Source organism: Salvia splendens, chromosome 19 (genome assembly GCF_004379255.2).
Source record: "Salvia splendens isolate huo1 chromosome 19, SspV2, whole genome shotgun sequence".
NCBI lineage: Eukaryota > Viridiplantae > Streptophyta > Magnoliopsida > Lamiales > Lamiaceae > Salvia > Salvia splendens.
The window spans coordinates 24,610,553-24,632,907 of NC_056050.1; the positions used below are offsets into that span (position 1 = coordinate 24,610,553).

General features: G+C 40.4%; 1 pseudogene; it reads left to right on the top strand.

The window, feature by feature from the left end:
- The first annotated feature begins 12,425 nt into the window (after window positions 1-12,425).
- Window positions 12,426-14,358, top strand: LOC121779215 (annotated as a pseudogene).
- Window positions 14,359-22,355: the final 7,997 nt, after the last annotated feature.

Consider the following 22,355-nt stretch of genomic DNA (forward strand, 5'->3'; position numbering starts at 1 on the left):
GCCCCTTTGGGATATGTATTCGCTGGTATTGGTAGAAATATTACACTACACTTCTCAATATGTGAAGGAATTTGCTTCAACTTTGTCCGGTTTTAGCACAAATTTTTTGGGCTTAATACTAAATGTATTCGTCTTTCTTTTTCCAGCTGTCATCACTGTCAATGTCATGGTAATTAATCTGGGCACTAAGGATATTCATATGTCCTTTGGTAGTCTGGTTTTTGATATACAAATTCCGAAGAAGGCGTTTTATAGAGTCATTCCTACAAAATAACAACAAGCTCGCTCCAATCAGGTATTCCTATTCGCAGTTAAAGAAGATGACTAAGAACATTGAAGATAAACTAGGCCAAGGAGGCTATGGTTCTGTTTACAAAGGAAAGCTCCGAAGTGACCATTTTGTTGCAGTCAGATTGCTCGGAAAATCTGGAGTAAATGGGCAAGACTTCATTAATGACATAGCAACCATTGGAAGGATCCATAATGTAAATATTGTCCAGCTTGTTGGATATTGTGCTGAAAGATCTAAGCGTGCCCTCATTTTTGATTTAATGCCAAATGGTTCCGTTGACAACTCTGTCTTCCACCGAGAAAAGTACTCTTCATGAGATTGGGACATGAAATTTAAGATTGCAGTTGGAGTGGCTCAAGGGATGGAGTATTTACACCATGGTTATGACATCCAAATCTTGCATTTTGACATTAAATCTCACAATATACTTCTCGATGATAACTTCGTCCCAAAAATATCAGATTTTGGTTTGGCAAAATTATGCGCCACAAAGAAAGAGGCAATGTCTCTGAAAGCGGCTAGATGTACTATAGGGTATGTTGCTCTTGAATCGAAGTATTGGCAGTGTGTCTTACAAGCTGATGTGTATAGTTTTGGGATGATGTTAATGGAAATGGTGAAGCTTAAACAAAAACTTGCCACAAAACAAGGATGAATCTAGTAAGTAATTTCCAAACTGGATATAAGACTACTTGAACCAAAGTAGGGACAGACATTGGAAATTCTGATGAAAATAATGATAGAAAAATTGGTTGGAAGATGACCATTGTTGCGTTATGGTGCATGCAAATGAGTCTGGACAATCGGCCATTAATGAATAAGGTGTAGAAGATGGTAGAATTTGATGTCGAACATCTACAGATTCTTGATTATCTAACGTACACGGGCAGAAATGAGGAAGAAAATTGGTCTACAAATTCAAATGCTTCCATATCATTGTTGCATGATAACAGTGATAGCAGCATTATTGAAATTATTAGCAATGCTTGAATTTGTGTTATCTATTTTTAATTAGAAACAAGTTTGTAATTTCTCCGTAATCAACTATCACCATTGACTCACTCATTCACTTCAACTAAATGTGTCCACAATGAATGATTCTTCCACCCATTAAAAAGGACAGCCACAATGGAAAATTGTGTAATCACAAATTTGGAAAAAGTAAATGGTTTGTTATATAATTAAAGGGTGTGTGAGTGTGAGCTTACAAATATTAGTTGGCCTTATTGGTAGGTGAATCACATTATCCAGCCATGATGAAGCTCATAATCTTCCTCACCACTTTGATTCTCTCACTCCATTTCTTCCCTTCCGCTGATGCAAACAACTGCAGTCCTCCTCCTGCGTGTGGTGCTATTCGCAATATCAGCTTCCCTTTCCGCCTCAACACCGACCCCATCCACTGCGGCAGCTCCAAATATGAACTAACCTGCGAAAACAATGTCACCTTCCTCTTTCTTAAAAACTCTATCAAATACCATGTCAAAGCAATCAACTACCAACACCACACCATTAGGCTGGTTGATGCTTCCATAAACAACGATGACATCTGCTCTTTCCCCATCCGCTCCTCATATCCCTATCAAATCTATTCTTCCTCCAATTCTGATTACTTTTACTCCGCTCAAGTATGGTTTGTTAAATTGATTAGCTGCCCCAATCCCATCAACAATTCTCACCCCAATCCCATCAACAATTCTACCCTTTTCACAGATATTAATCCATATTGTGCCTATAATTCATCACCTTCCAGATTTAGTTATGCAAAGCTTCTGCTCAGGCCCTCAGAGTTACCACATATGTGTAAATTAGATCTAATAATCGCGACAACTTGGCCGGGATTCACGCATGTGTCGAATGTTTCACTCTCACAAATCCACCAATCTCTCTTCTATGGACTTGATCTCAATTTCTGTTCTAGTTGCGGATTCATAACCACAGCATGGGGTAAGAAGCACTTATTACTTATTAACAAATCTTTTCTTTGTATGTTGGAGATTGGAGAGTATCATGCAAGAAACAGAGAAGATTGCATCAAATCAGGAAGAAGATTGAACGAAATATTTAGACAATAATTAGGGAGATTTGATTGAGGAAAATCTTACCATGTATAAAATCCCTAGGTCTATATATGATGTATCAATTCATTGTGAATGAAATAACCGAGAATTATACAGTTCTACATGGTATCAAGAGCAGGCTCAGAAAAATATCATCATAGCCCAAAACATACCTCTCTCGACCGAAACGGCGAGAAGAAAGCAACTGTCCAAACCTCTCTCGACCTGGAAAAATGGCAGAAGACAAGCCACCCCAAATCGAAATTGCCGAAAAGATTAGATCAAGTAAGAGTGTTACCATAGCCTTCAAGTTGAACGGCTCGAATTATTCACTATGGGCACGGCTGATGAAGGTGTCCATTGGCGGCCGAGGAGTCTACCGCCACATTTCCGGAGTTCCATCTCCACCAAAACCAGGCGAAATCGGATACACCGATTGGGAGGAAATAGACTTAATCGTCTTTTCCTGGATCATTGATAATATGGAGACCAATCTCATAGCGGATTTCGCACATCATCAGACGGCGAAGTCACTATGGGATACCCTCGCGGTTACATTCGCAAGTTCATCGGACTCGTATTTGATATACGACCTGCGCGACAAAGCGAACAAAATAGTACAAGGGGACTCAACGCTGGAAGCCTACTGGAGCCGATTACACGGCCTCTGGATCGACATTGATCGGTGCTCGCATAAAACAGTTAATTGTTGCGATAAGGGAGTGGAACAATACAGAGAAATTAAAGCAGAATTGAGGTTATTCAAATTCCTCACCGGGCTCAATGAGAAATACGATTGGATCCGACGAGAAATCCTTAAGGAAGAACCTTACCCCTCAGCCGACGTCGCGTACGGATGGGTGAAACGGGAGGCAGCTCGACTTAAAGTCATGTCACCGACGTCCGATTCAGCCTCCGTCGCGGTCGGAAATGAACCATCATCGGGGGGAGTCGGATTCGGTTTTGGAGCTCGAGAATACCGTCCATCACAACCACAGAACAGAGGTCATCCACCTCCGCCGCGCTCCGCCGCCAACCGCCGGGGAAACGGCAAACCAGACAAGTCCAAACTATGGTGTTCACATTGTGGAATGCACAAACACACGAAGGAGACGTGCTTTCAATTGGTGGGATACCCGGAGTGGTGGGAGGAGGAGAAGACCGGGAAGGCGAAGATCGCCATCGGAATCGACAGCGGAGCAAGAAACCAGAACGAAGGAGGCCGAGAAACAACCGGGTTCCAGGAGAAAGGACCGGCTACTGGCGGTCTCTCAACCGACGGCGGCCGGCGAGGCGACGGGGGTAGTGGGGTGAAGACGGCAGAAGCCATGGTGGCTTCGCTCAGACTCGACGGAGGCGGCGAGACAGGTAAAGGGTTGGGGACGGAATGCCCTAACCCTAATAACCCTTGCCTTTCAATTAAACCCACCAACTTTGGATATTCAGAAAAAAGACCCCATCCGGATAAGTGTAGACAAATCAGCCCCCAAGTTATTGATAATTGCAGAATCGACCCCATTATTTGCAGAAACTCATTTGCCCCCCTAGAAAATTTATCATATGCATTTGAGGCCCAGGATTGTGATATTGTTAATGATACGGGATGGATTTTTGACTGTGGGGCAACCGACACTATGTCGTATGACAGGAATGATTTTTTAGAAATTCATAAGACTCCGAAGTCACACATAAAAACGGCAAGTGGAGGAGTAACACCAATAGAAGGGGCGGGAACTATAGAAATTTTTCCCAACGTTCTTATTCCTAATTGTCTCTATGTGCCTGAACTATCTCAGAAATTGATGTCGATTAGTCATGTGACAAGAAATTTGAATTGCTCCTTGCTAATGCACCCAAACTTCTGTATGTTACAGGATATCCGGACGGGGAAGATTATTGGACGTGGCACTGAGCGTCGCGGACTGTACTTTGTGGATGAGATTGCTCGACGAGATGGTGCGGCGATGCTTGCTCACGGGACCACTAATCAAGATACTTGGCTCTGGCACCGTAGGATGGGTCATACCTCTCCGGGTTATTTAAAATCCCTATTTCCTAAACTTTTTGTTCCAAAGAATTTCTCTTGTGAAGCATGTGTTTTGGCCAAGAGCCACCGAAACTCGTTTAAACCAAATGATACACGTGTTGACACTGTTTTTTCCTTGATTCATTCTGATGTGTGGGGCCCTGCGCCTATAGGAACTAGTTTTGGTTTTAAATACTTTGTGATATTGGTTGATGATTGCAGTAGAACTACTTGGGTTTATTTCATGAAACATAAATCTGAAGTATATGATAAATTCGTCCTGTTTTATAAAATGGTTCAAACTCAGTTTCAGACGTCTATTAAAATTTTAAGATCCGATAATGGGGGGGAATTCCTAAACAACTATATGACAAACTTTTTTGCCGAAAATGGGTTAGTTCACCAAACCTCGTGTTCTCACACGCCAGAGCAGAATGGGGTAGCCGAACGGAAAAATAGGATAATCCTCGAAATGACCCGAGCCCTCCTTTTCGACTCGAAAGTTCCCCCTACTTTTTGGCCTGAAGCAGTTGCTACCTCAGTCTACCTTCTTAATCGACTACCCACAAAAACACTAAATCGGAAAACTCCCCTTGATCACCTTTCCACCTTAACCAAAATTCCCTCAGCCTTATCCTTACCACCCAAAACCTTTGGCTGTTCGGTCTATGTCCATATTCCCAAACATGAACGAAATAAATTTTCCCCGTGTGCAATTAAGTGCGTGTTTATGGGGTATGGGATTAACCAGAAAGGCTATAGGTGTTATGACCCCACAACCAAACGAGTTATTACCACCATGAATTGTAACTTCCTTGAAACCGAATTCTTCTACCACCTTGGGACTCAGGGGGAGAGTGTGAGACAGGGGGAGACCCAAGAAAATGACTCCCTTCGGTGGTATGTGCCAAGTAACCTTGATTCGGACCCAACAGAACAAGCTGGCACTGTTCCTGAGCCGATCCCGTCTGCTGAGGCCATAGTTCCGACACTTCCGCCGCGCTTCTCTGATCCAACCGTAACGGAATCCGAGGTAATATCTGGTCCGAATCATGAAAATTCAGATTTTACCCCTAACTCACCAAGTGCAGAAGTAGAAGAGGAAGAAGACACCTCTATTGATCAGGACACAGGACAGTACGTACTCCCTCCAAGAAGTACAAGAGGAATTCCGCCCAAGAGGTACTCCCCAGAACGAATAGGGAGGAAGAACAGATATTCGGTAGCCAACTTTGCTGAAGCCAACATGTCCAAAATGGCAAGAGCGTTTCATACAGCGCTATGTGAAGAAGAAATTCCAAGAACCTTTGAAGAAGCCTCCAAAAGCAAGGAATGGAGAGATGCAATGCTTGTCGAGATGAAAGCTCTAAAGCGAAATGGAACTTGGGAAGTGAGCCCGTTACCCGATGGGAAACATACGGTGGGGTGCAGGTGGGTCTTTACAATTAAACGAAGACCAGATGGGAGTATTGAGCGATATAAGGCTCGATTAGTGGCGAAAGGGTATACGCAAACTCAAGGAGTGGATTATTCAGAGACATTCTCCCCAGTCGCAAAGATGAACACAGTAAGAGTTTTGTTATCAGTCGCAGCAAACAGAGACTGGCCACTTCATCAGTATGACGTCACCAACGCCTTCCTTCATGGTGAATTGAAAGATCCGATCTATATGTAGGCCCCGCCGGGCTTTGAACAGGAATTTGGGCAAAACAAGGTGTGCAGGTTAAAGAAAACCTTATACGGGCTGAAACAATCTCCGAGAGCGTGGTTTGGGAGATTCACAGATGTGATGAAACGATACGGCTATCAACAAAGTAACTCGGATCACACACTGTTCATCAAGCGAAGATGGGAAAAGATCACATGTCTAATCATTTACGTCGATGATATGATCATTACAGGGGATGATATGGAAGAGATAAGCGACCTCAAGAGGCACTTGGCTACAGAGTTCGAGATGAAAAACCTTGGAGACCTCAAATACTTTCTTGGGATCGAGGTACTTAGATCTGGAAAAGGAATCTTCATCAGTCAACGGAAGTATGTTCTCGACCTCTTGACAGAAATCGGGATGCTTGAGTGCAAACCAGCAGATACTCCCATGGTGCAGAATCACGGCCTTCAAATAATCAAAGGAGCAGCATCGACTGATCGGGGAAGATATCAGAGACTAGTGGGAAAGCTTATCTATCTCTCTCACACTCGGCCTGATATTGCATATGCAGTTGGAGTGCTTAGTCAGTTTATGCATGATCCACAGGAGGAGCATTGGGAGGCAGCACTCCGAGTAGTGCGATATCTGAAGGGAACCACCGGACACGGATTACTGTTCCGGAAGAATGGACATCTCGACATCCATGGATACACTGACGCAGATTGGGCAGGAAATCCAATTGATAGGCGATCGACAGGAGGATATTTCACTTTTGTAGGAGGAAATTTGGTCACTTGGAGGAGTAAAAAGCAGAAGGTTGTGGCCCTGTCAAGCGCAGAAGCCGAATTCCGAGGTATAAAAAGTGGTCTCACTGAAATTCTTTGGCTTAGGAGAGTGATGAAAGAATTGAACCTTAAATCACAGAAGACTTGTAAACTTCTCTGCGACAATAAGGCAGCAATCAGTATTTCAGAAAATCCAGTACAGCACGACAGAACCAAACACGTCGAGATTGACCGACATTTCATAAAGGAAAACCTTGAAGAGAAGATCGTCGAGATTCCGTATGTAAAGTCCGAAGATCAACTGGTAGACATCTTAACCAAGGCCGTATCTGCAAAGAACTTTCACGAAGTTCTGGGCAAGTTAAGTTTCGGGAATCCCGTAACTTAACTTGAGGGGGAGTGTTGGAGATTGGAGAGTATCATGCAAGAAACAGAGAAGATTGCATCAAATCAGGAAGAAGATTGAACGAAATATTTAGACAATAATTAGGGAGATTTGATTGAGGAAAATCTTACCATGTATAAAATCCCTAGGTCTATATATGATGTATCAATTCATTGTGAATGAAATAACCGAGAATTATACAGTTCTACATATTCTAATGCTTTTGATTCTTAAAAATGCAGATAAATTCAGATATAACTTATTCGGACCTACTCGTAAGGATGAATTCTAACTAACTACTAAATACTACTCCATCCGTCAGTGAAATATTATCCAGTTTTGCCATTTTAGTTCGTCCGTGAAAAGCTGTCCACTTTGTTTTTTTTTTACTATTTTGGTAAATGGATCCCACTTTCCACTGACTATAAAAAACTAATATATAAATGTGAGACTCTCATTCCGCTAACTTTTATTTACATTTATTAAGACTCGCGTCGAGTCAAACTTGGACAAAATTTCTTGGACGGAGGGAGTATTATAATTCTCTACATAACTAGCTAATGAATGATTATATATCATCTATATATGCAGGGTATCTCCTAATTCCTCTGGCCATTCTAGGTGCCCACTTATCTTCTTCATCAATTTTATCACATATATCAATAATAGATCTAATTTTGTGAAAGAAATTTCAGTTTTCATAATTGCAGGGGTAAGCCTTCCTGTGACGATCATCACCGGAATTGCAGGTGTTTTAGTACTCTCATTTATTTCCTATTTTCAAGGGTTACAAGACAGTAAGTATCTTTGACAAACACGGATTTTGCATGTTTTTAAGGACTAGATTTGACTTGTTTTAAATGTCAATCATGCAAATTATGTTCTTAAATTGCATATGTTATACATTTGGTATTTTTGACGTGTTTGTTGATAAATGATAGAAAAAGATAGAAAAAGGTGAAAAAAAGGCCAAAGTGCAGCAGCCTCTGTTCGAGCCCATTCTTCCAGCGATTTTGAAGTCCAGTCAGTGCTTACTATATGCCATTCTCTTCGTCTTCGAAAGAGCTTCGCGTGGATATCTTGCATGTCTCAATCGGAGTTCTGTGGAGAAAGTTATGACAATTCTACGAACATTGCGCATTGCAGTCAAAGCTGGCGGAAATTAGGCGGAAATTTACGGAAGAAAAGAAATTATTATATTATGAAGCCAAATCTCTCCTATTTCTTGTAGGGCACGAAAATTATCAAAAATAAACCTTTTTCAGCCTATAAATACCTCTGAACCTAATTCATAATCTTCATCTCAGAGCCTCCAATCATTCTCCATCTCTACACCTCTTTCCATTCCATAATCCACACATAATTCATCCATCTTCCATTGGAGCGGAGCTTTGCAGATCCAGGCAAGAGAAGACTGAAGATTGAAGATTCAACCTTGGGTTTTATCAATTTCTTTCATGTCTCGTACTTTAATTGTAGTTTTTACTTGTCTATGAGTAGAACATCTTTTGTAGAATTTTTGGTATAGATATTCGATTGATTTTCCTTGTTAGCTCTTGCAGTTATTTGATTTATCTGGTGCTTTCTATGTTCAATTGATTAGCTACCTCTTGAATACATGTTAGAGTTGATTAGAGTACTCGGGAGACGAAATAATTGACTTGGAAAAAGGGATAATTCACACCTTAATTCAATAGAATTCGGGAGAGTTGAGGTTTTGAGTGAGGTCTTTGATCTTATATGATTTTAGGAGTTAGGGGTTTAAGGGTTAGAAGGGGACTTCAATCCTATCACCTAATCTACAGGTTTCTCACCTCGGGAGGGGGTTTAATCTATAATTGTGATCGACTTAGTAGCTCTGGAGACCGTAATTCAAGGAAGTCGATTGTGTTTTTGGATCCTAAAATTCTACATTCTTAAGCCTGCTTTGTATTATTTCTTTTTATGTTTTCCATTTTTTTGTTTATTTCTTTCAGTCTAGTTTAATTAATCAACCCAAAAATCACGTGTCTCTAGATAGTATATGACACTTAGTATATGGTAGTCAGTTGCAATCTTATTCCCTGTGTTCGATATCCGGTACTGACCTTTAGCTATACTAGATCTACCCTGTATGCTTGCAAGTATTTTTAGTGCTAATAAATAGTGCATCAAGTTTTTGGCGCCGTTGCCGGGGAATATTATTGCTTTAAGCTGATATTGTAGAACGGTTGATAATACTAATTTGGAGTGTAATATTTTGTATAGTTTTGTTTTAATTATTTTTATTTTATTTGTTTTGCAAGGAGCACGAAGCACAACAATGGATTACTCTGCGCTCCTATGGAAGATGCAATTATCTGCTACAACATTTGATATACTCCGTAGAGCGTGGGTACATAAGGCATCCCAAAGAAAATCCCAAGAATGGGGGATAATCTATGAGCTTCAAAGAACGTCAAGCTAAAGACGTTAACCAAGCGCTTGTTGGGAGGCAACCCAACATTGGTATTTTTTTATTAAGTTTGATTTGTTTTCTTAGTTTACTCACATCTCCACAGACTTTGCAAACTTATTCTTAACGTAGTTTTGAATAAGTTTGGGGGGATGAAGTGGTGGACCGTGAGTTTAGTTGTTTTTGCTTATTTTTGTTAGTTTTTTTTAATAATCCCGAGGTGAATCTTGTCATGACCATAACATAGAAAATTTAGAAATACTCATGTTTAGGAACATCAGACTGAGTTGCCTATGATTAAAAGTTCGTTTATGTGTTGATTGAGTTGACTTGATGCATTGATTTGAAGGTTTAGTGAAAATGTGCATAAATAATGAATTGCTTGTTTGCCTTGAATCTTGCTTATACCTTGTGAGACTTGAGCCATAAATTTCTTTCTTGTGTGATTTATCTATATTCATGTATTTGTTTCTAGAACTTGCTCCTTGTCTGCTTAAGTCTGCAAAGTGTTTAAATGATAAAAGAGGACGTTAGGCCATCCTTCTTAGCTACTTTATATATCCAAATTATTGACCTTACTCAAAATATTTTTCCCTAACTAGCCATTTTGAGCCTTTAAAGCCTTTTTCGTTGGAAGCTAAATAAAGGGGAATATCCATACGCTCTTTGGTGAATTTTAGTTTATATTTTGTGAAAAGAGTTGGAGAGATAAGGTAGAAAGAAAAGTAGTGTGCTTACTTGTGAAAAGTGCATAGACACCTGCAGTTTGAATGAGATATTTGGTTGTGCATAAAAAAAAAAGAAAGGATGTACCAAAGAAAAAAATGAAAAGAAAAAAAAATCAAAGGAATTTGGGAAGTGAGAAGGAATTTAGACAAAGTCTGGAATTTACTGAGATTTGAATTGTTGGTGGGGTGCTAAGTTTGATGTAGTAGAAATTGATCACTTTTGCTATGTTTGGGATTAGTCACTTTTTAGCCATATTTCCTCACCTTACCAAAAAGCCTACATTATAACCGAAAATAAAGACCTTTCGGATTTTTGATTTTAATCACATAAAGTAGAGGAGGGATTAGACATCGAGCAAGCCTATGGTAAACTTTGCATGTTGCATGATCTGAGAGCATATATTCTTTACCTTATACACTTTGAGAGTGAGTGATAAACACATTCTAAACACTTGTGAGCGCATGTACTTCAAGGTGATCAACGAGCTAGTAATGAAAATGCACTAATAAGCTTTGCTTGATTTGATTTGTATTCTTGTCAAACTCTTCATTTCTTGTTACAATTTTTGAGGCAACTATGAAGTCTAGTTCTTAGCATCCGTGTTTCTTTAGTAGTTTTTCTCTTGTTTTGTTTGAGGACAAACAAATAATTAAAGTTTGGGGGAGTTGACAAACACGGATTTTGCATGTTTTTAAGGACTAGATTTGACTTGTTTTAAATGTCAATCATGCAAATTATGTTCTTAAATTGCATATGTTATACATTTGGTATTTTTGACGTGTTTGTTGATAAATGATAGAAAAAGATAGAAAAAGGTGAAAAAAAGGCCAAAGTGCAGCAGCCTCTGTTCGAGCCCATTCTTCCAGCGATTTTGAAGTCCAGTCAGTGCTTACTATATGCCATTCTCTTCGTCTTCGAAAGAGCTTCGCGTGGATATCTTGCATGTCTCAATCGGAGTTCTGTGGAGAAAGTTATGACAATTCTACGAACATTGCGCATTGCAGTCAAAGCTGGCGGAAATTAGGCGGAAATTTACGGAAGAAAAGAAATTATTATATTATGAAGCCAAATCTCTCCTATTTCTTGTAGGGCACGAAAATTATCAAAAATAAACCTTTTTCAGCCTATAAATACCTCTGAACCTAATTCATAATCTTCATCTCAGAGCCTCCAATCCTTCTCCATCTCTACACCTCTTTCCATTCCATAATCCACACATAATTCATCCATCTTCCATTGGAGCGGAGCTTTGCAGATCCAGGCAAGAGAAGACTGAAGATTGAAGATTCAACCTTGGGTTTTATCAATTTCTTTTATGTCTCGTACTTTAATTGTAGTTTTTACTTGTCTATGAGTAGAACATCTTTTGTAGAATTTTTGGTATAGATATTCGATTGATTTTCCTTGTTAGCTCTTGCAGTTATTTGATTTATCTGGTGCTTTCTATGTTCAATTGATTAGCTACCTCTTGAATACATGTTAGAGTTGATTAGAGTACTCGGGAGACGAAATAATTGACTTGGAAAAAGGGATAATTCACACCTTAATTCAATAGAATTCGGGAGAGTTGAGGTTTTGAGTGAGGTCTTTGATCTTATATGATTTTAGGAGTTAGGGGTTTAAGGGTTAGAAGGGGACTTCAATCCTATCACCTAATCTACAGGTTTCTCACCTCGGGAGGGGGTTTAATCTATAATTGTGATCGACTTAGTAGCTCTGGAGACCGTAATTCAAGGAAGTCGATTGTGTTTTTGGATCCTAAAATTCTACATTCTTAAGCCTGCTTTGTATTATTTCTTTTTATGTTTTCCATTTTTTTGTTTATTTCTTTCAGTCTAGTTTAATTAATCAACCCAAAAATCACGTGTCTCTAGATAGTATATGACACTTAGTATATGGTAGTCAGTTGCAATCTTATTCCCTGTGTTCGATATCCGGTACTGACCTTTAGCTATACTAGATCTACCCTGTATGCTTGCAGGTATTTTTAGTGCTAATAAATAGTGCATCAATCTTCAATTTCAATTTTCTTTTTAGTGTCTCTTAATTTCTTAAATGTTCCTTCTTCTTTCGCAGAGTTCTACTCTCAGTTTATGGGAGAAAATCATTACCTTCAATTCATTGGTACGCTATCTAAATTTATGTTATACTCCCTACAACCCCCTTAATTGACATCGTTTGACTTGACATAACTTTTAAGAAATGTAATAATCAGTGAATAGAAAAGGTTAGTGATACGTTGGTTCTCTTTTTATATATTTATTGTATAATAAAACGTGAGTGGAATGAATTATTTGAAAAATAAAAGTGTCAATTAGTGGGGGATCGTATGAAAAAGAAAATCTGAGATGCCAAGTAATGGAGGACGAACGGAGTAGTAACTATTTTGAATTCTAACTTGCGTTAGTCCATCTACCCAATGCAACGAAGTTTAGTGAGATTATTTGAATAGATTTGTAATTGAAAGCTGATTTGTACCTTAATATGTAAAGGAATTTGTGTCAACTTAGCCCACCCTCTGTCCCCATTGAGATAACCTGTTATTCTTTTTAATTTGTTCCAATTAAAATAACACAATTATATTTTTGATATTTTTATCTCTTCAATTAATACATTCAACCATTTTTTTTTCTTTTTAGTTAAATATTCAACTATCATTATCTCTCCATTTAATACTTACCCTTACTATATCTCTCCAATTAACCACATTAACCAATAACTTCTAAAATTCCATGTCAACTAAAAAATATGTCGATCTTAGTCACGACTGAGAGAGTTTTGGTTTAGCACAATATTTTGGGATTACTGCTAAATGTATTAATCTTTCTTTTTCCAGCTGACATTATTGTCATTGACACTATAATCGGGGCACCAAGGATAATCATATGTCCTTTGATAGTCTGGTTTTTGATCTACAAATTTCGGAGAAGGCGCTTGTCCTCTTTCGAGGGAGTAGAGTCATTCCTACAAAGTGACAACAAACTCGCTCCAATTAGGTATTCCTACTCGGACTTAAAGAAGATGACTCATAATTTTGAAGATAAACTTGGCCAAGGAGGCTTTGGTTCTGTTTATAAAGGAAAGCTTCGAAGTGGCTATCTTGTAGCAGTCAAATTGCTCGGAAAATCTGCAGCAAATGGTCAAGATTTCATCAATGAAATAGGAACTATTGGGAGGATCCATCATGTAAATGTTGTCCAACTTGTTGGCTATTGTGCCGAAAAATCCAAGCGTGCCCTAATTTTTGATTTCATGCCAAACGGTTCGCTTGACAAGTACGTCTTCAATAGAGAAAAAGCCTATCCATTGGATTGGGGTATGAAATTTAAGATTGCAGTTGAAGTGGCTCGAGGGATCAAATATTTGCACCATGGCTGTGACATCTAGATTTTACATTTTGACATCAAACCTCACAATATACTTCTTGATGATAAGTTCGTCCCAAAGATATCGGATTTTGGATTGGCGAAATTATGCTCCACAAACAAGGAGACAATGACAATGACGGCAGCCAGAGGAACCATAGGATATGTTGCTCCAGAACTTATCAATCGAAGTATTGGCAGTGTGTCTTACAAGGCTGATGTGTATAGTTTTGGGATGTTGTTGATTGAAATGGTGGGATTAAACAAAGACTTGCCACGAAACAATGATGAATCTAGTAACTATTTCCCAAACTGGATATACGACCACTTGAATCAAGGTAGGGACATTGACATTGGAAATGTTGATGAAAATGAAGATAGAGACATTAGTCGGAAGATGACTATTGCTGCGTTATGGTGCATACAAATGAGTCCAAACAATCGCCCATCTATGAATAAGGTGTTGGAGATTTTAGAAGGTAATGTTGAACATCTGCAGATTCCCGATTATCCAGCGTATATGGCAGGAAATCAGGAAGAAAACTGGGCTACAGATTCAAATGCTTCCATATCATTGTTGCGTGATAACAATGATAGCAACATTATTGAGATCGTTAGCAATACTTAAATCTGTTGTATAATTATTGTTGAAACAAGATACTCTTTTATATTCCTTCATCGACCACTCTAGCTTGTATAATGAAAAATAACATAGTGATCTCAAAGTAGCAACGGAACTGCATTGTTTGTATTGGTGAATTGTGTTGTCTTGGATGGGAAAGGAAGAAAGAACGAGGGGGTGGGAGAGTGAGTGATTAAGGAAGAGGGCATTCGTGGAAAACGAGTGCCCATTGGGAGGCATGAGATAGTGGCTGATACATTATCGGTATCACCTTACATATATTGGTTGGTGAATCACATTATCCAGCCATGATCATATCATCACAACACATAACTTCATCTTCCTCACCACTTCATCTCTCTTGCTTCTCACACTCCTCCATTCTGCTAATGCAAAGAAATGCAGTCCTTCTTCCTGCGATGCTATTCGCGATATCAGCTCTCCTTTCCGCCTCAAGAGCGATCCCAATATACGAACTAACCTGCGAAAACAATGCCACCTTCATTTATCTAAACTCTGTCAAATACCATGTCAAACATATCAATTGCCAAAATGAAACCATCAGGTTCGTTGATGCTTCCATAAACAACGACATCTGCTCTTTCCCTATCACTTCCGCATATGCCTATAACTTCACCACTCCTTCTTTTTGGCCATACTATTCTCCTTCTCACTTTGAACATTTGTCTGTAAACTTGATCAGCTGTCCGAATCCATTGAACAATCCTTTCTCCTTTAAAAACATTACTCAATATTGTGACTCTAATTCATCACACTCCAGCTTTAGATATGTAAATGTTGGGCGCATCATGGCCTCAGAGGTACCACATTTGTGTAGATTAGATCTAATGGAAAAGACATCGTGGCCGGGATTCGAGGATTTGACGAATGTTTCACTTTCACAAATCCATCAATCTCTCTTGTATGGGTTTGAACTCAACTTCTGTTATAGATGCGGTGAACCACCCACAATATGGGGTAAGAAAACTAATACTTCTGTTTAATTACTAGTATGTTAATTAAGGGTGTGATTAATTGCGAACTTTCTTGTTGCTAAGTCTGCTAACTCATCAGTGCAGTGTATTAAAAATGTCAATACATAATTTTGTTGACATTCTTAATATATAGTGTTGATGAGTTAGCAGAGTTAGCAACTTAAAATATTAGCAATATAACGCACCCTACTTACTACTGTATATATAATTCCATCACTGATTGTTGGGTTTTGGTGTGGCTGGACCAACCATCGGCCCAAGTCATTATTGAGGGCCGAACTCGATTAAGCTCGGCTAACACCGAACTCGATTAAGCTCGGCTAACACCGAACTCGATTAAGCTCGGCTAACACCGAACTCGATTAACCTTCTCCAACACCGAGCTCGATTAAGCTCGGCTACCAACCGTTGTATTTGAACAGCTCGTTCAGTTACAACGACTAGTTTTTCAGTTTTCAGTTTCACATCTTGTTTTTCTCCATATATTCGTGTGATTCAAGAAACTAGATAGAGAAGTGAATACACTTTGTGATTCTTGAGCTAGCTAGGTGAGTGATCCACAATCGAGTTGTTTTCTCCGATTGAGTAGCGAGCTAAGTGATAGTGTGTTGTAATCGCCTTCGTTTGCTTTGTATTCGTAATAATATCGTCCCACATTTGTTCGTGAATCTCGCGTCGATTCTGTATTTGATTCTTCAAATTGGCGCCGTCTGTGGGAAAGAAATCGGCGCGATGTCTACGGCGAAATTCGAATTGGAGAAGTTTACGGGCAAGAATGACTTCGGTCTATGGAGATTGAAGATGAAGGCCGTGATGATGCAACAAGGGCTTTGGGAAATCGTCAAAAATGGGGAGGCCGACACCGCCAAGGGTGCGGATGAAAAGGTCGATCCAAAGGCTCAAGAACTTCAACAAAAGGCGTATAGCACTCTGATCCTGAGTCTCAGCGATCGAGTCCTGAGGGAGGTTTCGAAGGAGGAGACCGCTGCGGCAGTATGGAGGAAGCTTGAGTCCATCTATATGACGAAGTCTCTTGCAAATCGCCTTCATCTGAAACAGAAGCTTTTCACCTTCCAGATATCAGAGGCGAAGAGCATCTTGGAGCAGCTCGAAGATTTTGGTAAATGCATGGATGATCTGGAGAACATCGATGAGCAGATCAAGGATGAAGATAAAGCACTTATGCTTCTCAATTCATTACCGAAGAGCTTCGAACAATTCAAGGACGCTATACTCCTTGGAAGAGACTCCAAGATCACCTATGAAGAGGTGTATTCGGCCCTGAAATTGAAGGATTTTCAGAGTTCTTCAACAAGACTGCGTGATCAGGCTGGGGAAAGCTTGAACGTGAAAGCCAATATCAAGAAACCTGAAAAATGGAAGAGGCAGGGTTCTGAAAAAAGGAAAGGAAAAGGCCAAAGGGAGTGGGATCAGAAGGAGTCCAGGTCTTGCAACTATTGCAAGAAACCTGGGCACATCAAGAAAAATTGCTGGGCCTTAAAGAAGAAGCAGGCTGATGGCAATTCTGATCAGAACACTGCTGACTGTGCAGCAGATTTGGAGCCGGCTCAGGTCATGAATGTGACTGAGAGGCCCATTGCAGACTCTTGGATCGTGGACTCCGGGTGCTCTTTCCACATATGCAGCCACAAGAATTGGTTTGAGAACCTGACTGAAGCACAGGGATCAGTCTTGCTCGGCAACAACCAGGTGTGTGTTGTTAAAGGCATTGGTAATATTCGTTTTAAGGTGCATGATGGTTCTATTAAATTGCTGACTGAAGTAAGGTATATACCTACTATTAAGAGGAACCTTGTATCTGTTGGTGTGCTTGAAATGAAAGGGTTTTCTTGTGTATTTTCTGGTGGGAGTATGAGGATTATGAATGGTGGTGCTATTGTTATGTCAGCCTCTAGGATAAATAGATTATATTATCTGGAGGCTGAGGTCATTGTGGGAGATTCCTATGTTGCTGAGGAACAGAATCTGGTGTTGTGGCACAAGAGATTAGGCCATGTGGGTGATAAAGGGCTTAAAGAATTGATCAAGAAGGGCGTTTTTGCATGTGATGATAGGGAGAGTGTAAAAATGTGTGAGTCTTGCTTACTGGGAAAGGGAAAGAAATTGCCTTTTGGCTCAGGAAAGCACAACTCCACAAGACCTCTGGATTATTGTCACAGTGATCTATGGGGTCCTAGCCCGGTTAATTCCATAGGTGGTGGAAGGTACTTCTTGAGTGTAGTAGATGACTATAGCAGGAAGGTTTGGGTATGGATCCTCAAGGAGAAATCAGACACATTCAGCAAGTTCAGTGCATGGTACAAGGCAGTTGAAGTTGAGAAAGGGCATGGCTTGAAGTGTCTGAGGACAGACAACGGGCTTGAGTTCCTATCAAGGGAATTTGATAACTTCTGTGTGCAAAGGGGAGTGAAGAGGCATAGGACAGCTCCGGGGAATCCACAACAAAATGGAACCGCGGAGAGAATGAATAGGACTCTCCTTGAGAGAGTAAGATGCATGATTTTTGAATCTGGAGTGCCTAAGAAATTCTGGGCAGAAGCTGTCTCCACAGCAGCCAAATTGATCAATAAATGTCCATGCTCAGCCATTGGTTTTGATACTCCAGATGGCAGATGGTATGGAAGCCTAGGAGGTTATGAGAAGCTTAGGATTTTTGGTTGTAGAGCCTTTGCTCACACAAGGCAAGGAAAGCTAGAACCTAGAGCACTAAAATGCATTTTCCTTGGCTACCAAGATGGTGCTAAGGCATATAGACTTTGGTGCACAGAAGAAGGGAATCAAAAAGTCATCATCAGTCGAGATGTCATTTTTGATGAGTCAATTATGCCATTCAAGCCTACTCTGCAGACAGTGACAACTCCAGAACCTGCTGGGGTCAGTTTTGATCAACTTGAACCAGAACATAGAGCCTCAGATGCTGCTGATTTCCAAGAGCCAATGATGTCCTCAGATGAGGAGAATGAGCAGCCTACTGATAATACTCCAGATGTCTCTGATCCAGAGCCACAAGTTCAGCAATATGCTCTGGCCAGAGACAGAACCAGAAGGGAAATCAGACCACCAGCAAGGTTCAGAGATGCAGATTTTGTATACTATGCCTTGTGTGTTGCAGAGGAGTTGGAGATCTCAGAACCAAGCACCTATAAGGAAGCTATTGGCAGCAAAGACAAAGAGAAATGGAAAATGGCTATGAAGGATGAGATAGACTCTCTCATCAAAAACAAAACTTGGATCCTAGTTCTCAGATCACAGATTCAACAAAGACCTATCTCTTGCAAATGGATTTACAAGAAAAAGGTGGAGGCCTCTGAGAATGATAGTATCAGATACAAGGCTCGCTTGGTTGCAAGGGGTTTCACACAGGATGAGGGAATTTTGGTGAAGGTGGAGTTTTGGCTGGCCGGATGGTGGATGCAGCCAAGGTGGAGATTTGTTGGGTTTTGGTGTGGCTGGACCAACCATCGGCCCAAGTCATTATTGAGGGCCGAACTCGATTAAGCTCGGCTAACACCGAACTCGATTAAGCTCGGCTAACACCGAACTCGATTAAGCTCGGCTAACACCGAACTCGATTAACCTTCTCCAACACCGAGCTCGATTAAGCTCGGCTACCAACCGTTGTATTTGAACAGCTCGTTCAGTTACAACGACTAGTTTTTCAGTTTTCAGTTTCACATCTTGTTTTTCTCCATATATTCGTGTGATTCAAGAAACTAGATAGAGAAGTGAATACACTTTGTGATTCTTGAGCTAGCTAGGTGAGTGATCCACAATCGAGTTGTTTTCTCCGATTGAGTAGCGAGCTAAGTGATAGTGTGTTGTAATCGCCTTCGTTTGCTTTGTATTCGTAATAATATCGTCCCACATTTGTTCGTGAATCTCGCGTCGATTCTGTATTTGATTCTTCACTGATAATTAAATGTTTTTGATTCTTGAAAATGCAGTGCAACTCCGATATCGCTTATTAGTAGAACCTACTCGTAAGGATTCACACTTTGAATTCTAACAACATAATAGTATACTACTACAATTGTGTTCATATCAACCTAATTAATGATTATATATCATCTATATATGCAGGGTACCTCCTAATTCCTATGGCCATTCTAGGTGCCCACTTAACATTTTTTTTCTTTCAATTTTATCACATCAATCAAGATTCATTAATAATGACTATAAGATTACAAGAGATCTAATTTTGTGAAGGAAATTCCAGTTTTCATAATTGCAGGGGTAAGCCTTCCTGTGACGATCATCATCGGAATCTTAGGTGTGTTAGTACTATCATTTACTCATACTCCTCTATGGGCAAATATACAATACAGTAAGATTCTTCAATTTTATTTTATTTTATTTTATTTTATTTTATTTTTTGTCTCTCTTAGTTTCTCATATGTTCCCTCTTTTTTATTTATTTCGCAGGCTACTTAGATCAGACTCTGGAGGGAGGATCTAATCACATTGGTATGATCTTTAAATTAATGTTGTAGTAACTATTTTAAATTCTAATTTGCATATGTCCCTATCCATCTACCAAAATGCAACATAGTTTAGTGGGATGAATTTGAATTTCAATATTTTAATTCATGTCTCCTTATCTGCAGCATTTGTCATGAGTTGTGTGGCAATTATAGGTGCGCACTTTATTTATTTGTCACTACATGAGCATCCGGCGCGGAACTTCCAACGGAATTCCTCGTGAACATCCCAAAAACACCTCCTGCCACGTCATACGGACTTCCCACTGCACTGCCATGTCATAAAGACATCCCACTGCACAGTAGCGGACATCCCCAAAGACTTCCGGAAGGACTTCCCACAATAAAAAAACCACAAATTCACAAATTAAACAATTTCCAGAATTAAACAATTTACGGAATTAAAATTTCGACACAAATAGGTGAAAAAAATTCCATTAAATAAAAAAAGAAAATTACATTGCACCAAATTAAAAAATACATTTCAATAATTAAAAAGTACATCAACGAAGACCCCTCTGTTGCCATACTTCTTCAATAATATCGTTCTGGAGTCGAACATGGGCTTGCTTTTGGCGCAAGTCGGCAAATGCACGGACTCGATCCACATCGTCATGGGGTATCCCCATGCGTACATTGCTAGTGGCCACGTCGTGGCATGGACCCTCAGCATCATCATTGGACCAATCAGTCAGTGCTAGACCTTCATCTTCGACAATCATGTTGTGCATGATAATACATGCGTACATGATGTCGGCGATGCTGTCAACATACCACAGCCGTGATGGATCCTTCACTGCCGCCCATCGAGCCTGGAGCACACCAAATGCTTGCTCCACATCCTTGCGCGCTGCCTCCTAACGACCCTCAAAATATATCTTCTTTTCATCTGCTGGGTATCTGATCGTCTTCACAAAGACGAGTCACATAGGGTATATCCCATCCGCCAAACAATAGCCCATGTTGTGCTGGTTGCCGTTGGCGACGAAGTTGACGGCCGGATCAACGCCCATGCACTAATCGTTGAAAAGGAGCGACGACTGGAGGACTTTGATGTCGTTGTTAGACCTGGCTACTCCAAAATAGGCATGCCAAATCCACAGCAGGTAGTCAACTACCGCTTCAAGGATCATCGTGAGATTCTTGGCCTTGAAACTAGTAGTGTATATCCCTTTCCAGGCAGCGGGGCAGTTCTTCCACTCCCAGTGCATACAATCTATGCTGCCTAACATCCCCGGAAACCCGTGCTGATTCCCGTGTATATCCAGCAGAGCCTGACAATCTTCGGGGGTAGGCTTCCGAAGATACCTATCCCCGAATATCTCCCTAACGCCCTGACAAAAATACTTAGGGAGTAGGCACTCGCGGGCAGTTGTCTCGCCGATGTGGAGGTACTCGTCGAACATGTCGGCCGCGCCCCCGTATGCCAGCTGTCTGATTGCGGCAGTGCACTTCTGAATCGATGTGTGGCCGGGTTTACCAGCCGCATCCTCCCGCACCCTGAAATACCCGCATCGTCGCTCCAAAGATCCCACGATACGCAAAAAGAGCGGACGATGCATCCTGAACAGTCGCCGGAACAGGTTCTCCCCAAACTGTGGCTCCGACGCAAAGTAATCCTCATACAACCGACGGTGGGCAGCGAGGTGGCCCCAGGGTACCGCCGGCTCCAAGGCCGCTTGTTCCTTCCTCTCTGCTGCTTCCTGCACACGTGCATGAATCAACATCATCATGTGTTCATAATGCCCACCACTACCACACCACTACCACTACCGGCCATTCCGGATATATAAAATTAATTTAGAGAGAGAAAAACTTGTTAAAACAAGTGGTGCGAATGAAATGCAGTTCAATGAGCCGTATTTATAGACTTTTAAACAAAAAAAATTTAAAAATTAAAAATTTGGGACGTCCGCAAGGACGTCCGTGGGAGTCCACGCAATGGCGGAATTCCGCGGAACGCTGCGGAACTGCGGTGTCCGCAGCGGACGTCCGTATCCGTGCCTACCATGCACAATGGCGGATGTCCGACGTCCGGTACGCCGGTATGAATTCCGCGTTGACGTCTGCCATTGCGGATGCTCTAAGAGCGAAGAAGATTGATTGATACCAACCATTACTAATTTTGTCTCCCAAAAAATATCAGTTTATTTAACCGTATCATTAAACCCAACTCTCATACTACTAATCATCGGAGCTGGGATTGGAATACTAATATTCCTTATTTACAGTAATAATCTTTACATACATTTCTCTTTCTAAGATTAGTAATTTGATCATCGCTTCTTGACATTCACTTTTTTTTAATTACGTACTCCCTCCTCCCTCCGTCCCATGCTACTCGCACTTTTCATTTTAGGCCGTAAATTTGGGATTGATTTTTTTTTTTGTAATTAAAAAGAATTTTAGGTGTAATGAGACATCACTTAATAAAAGAGCTCTTAACTTAAACTAACATATTAATTAAATGCATTAATTCTAACTTAAATTATAAATAGTGTAAGAACTT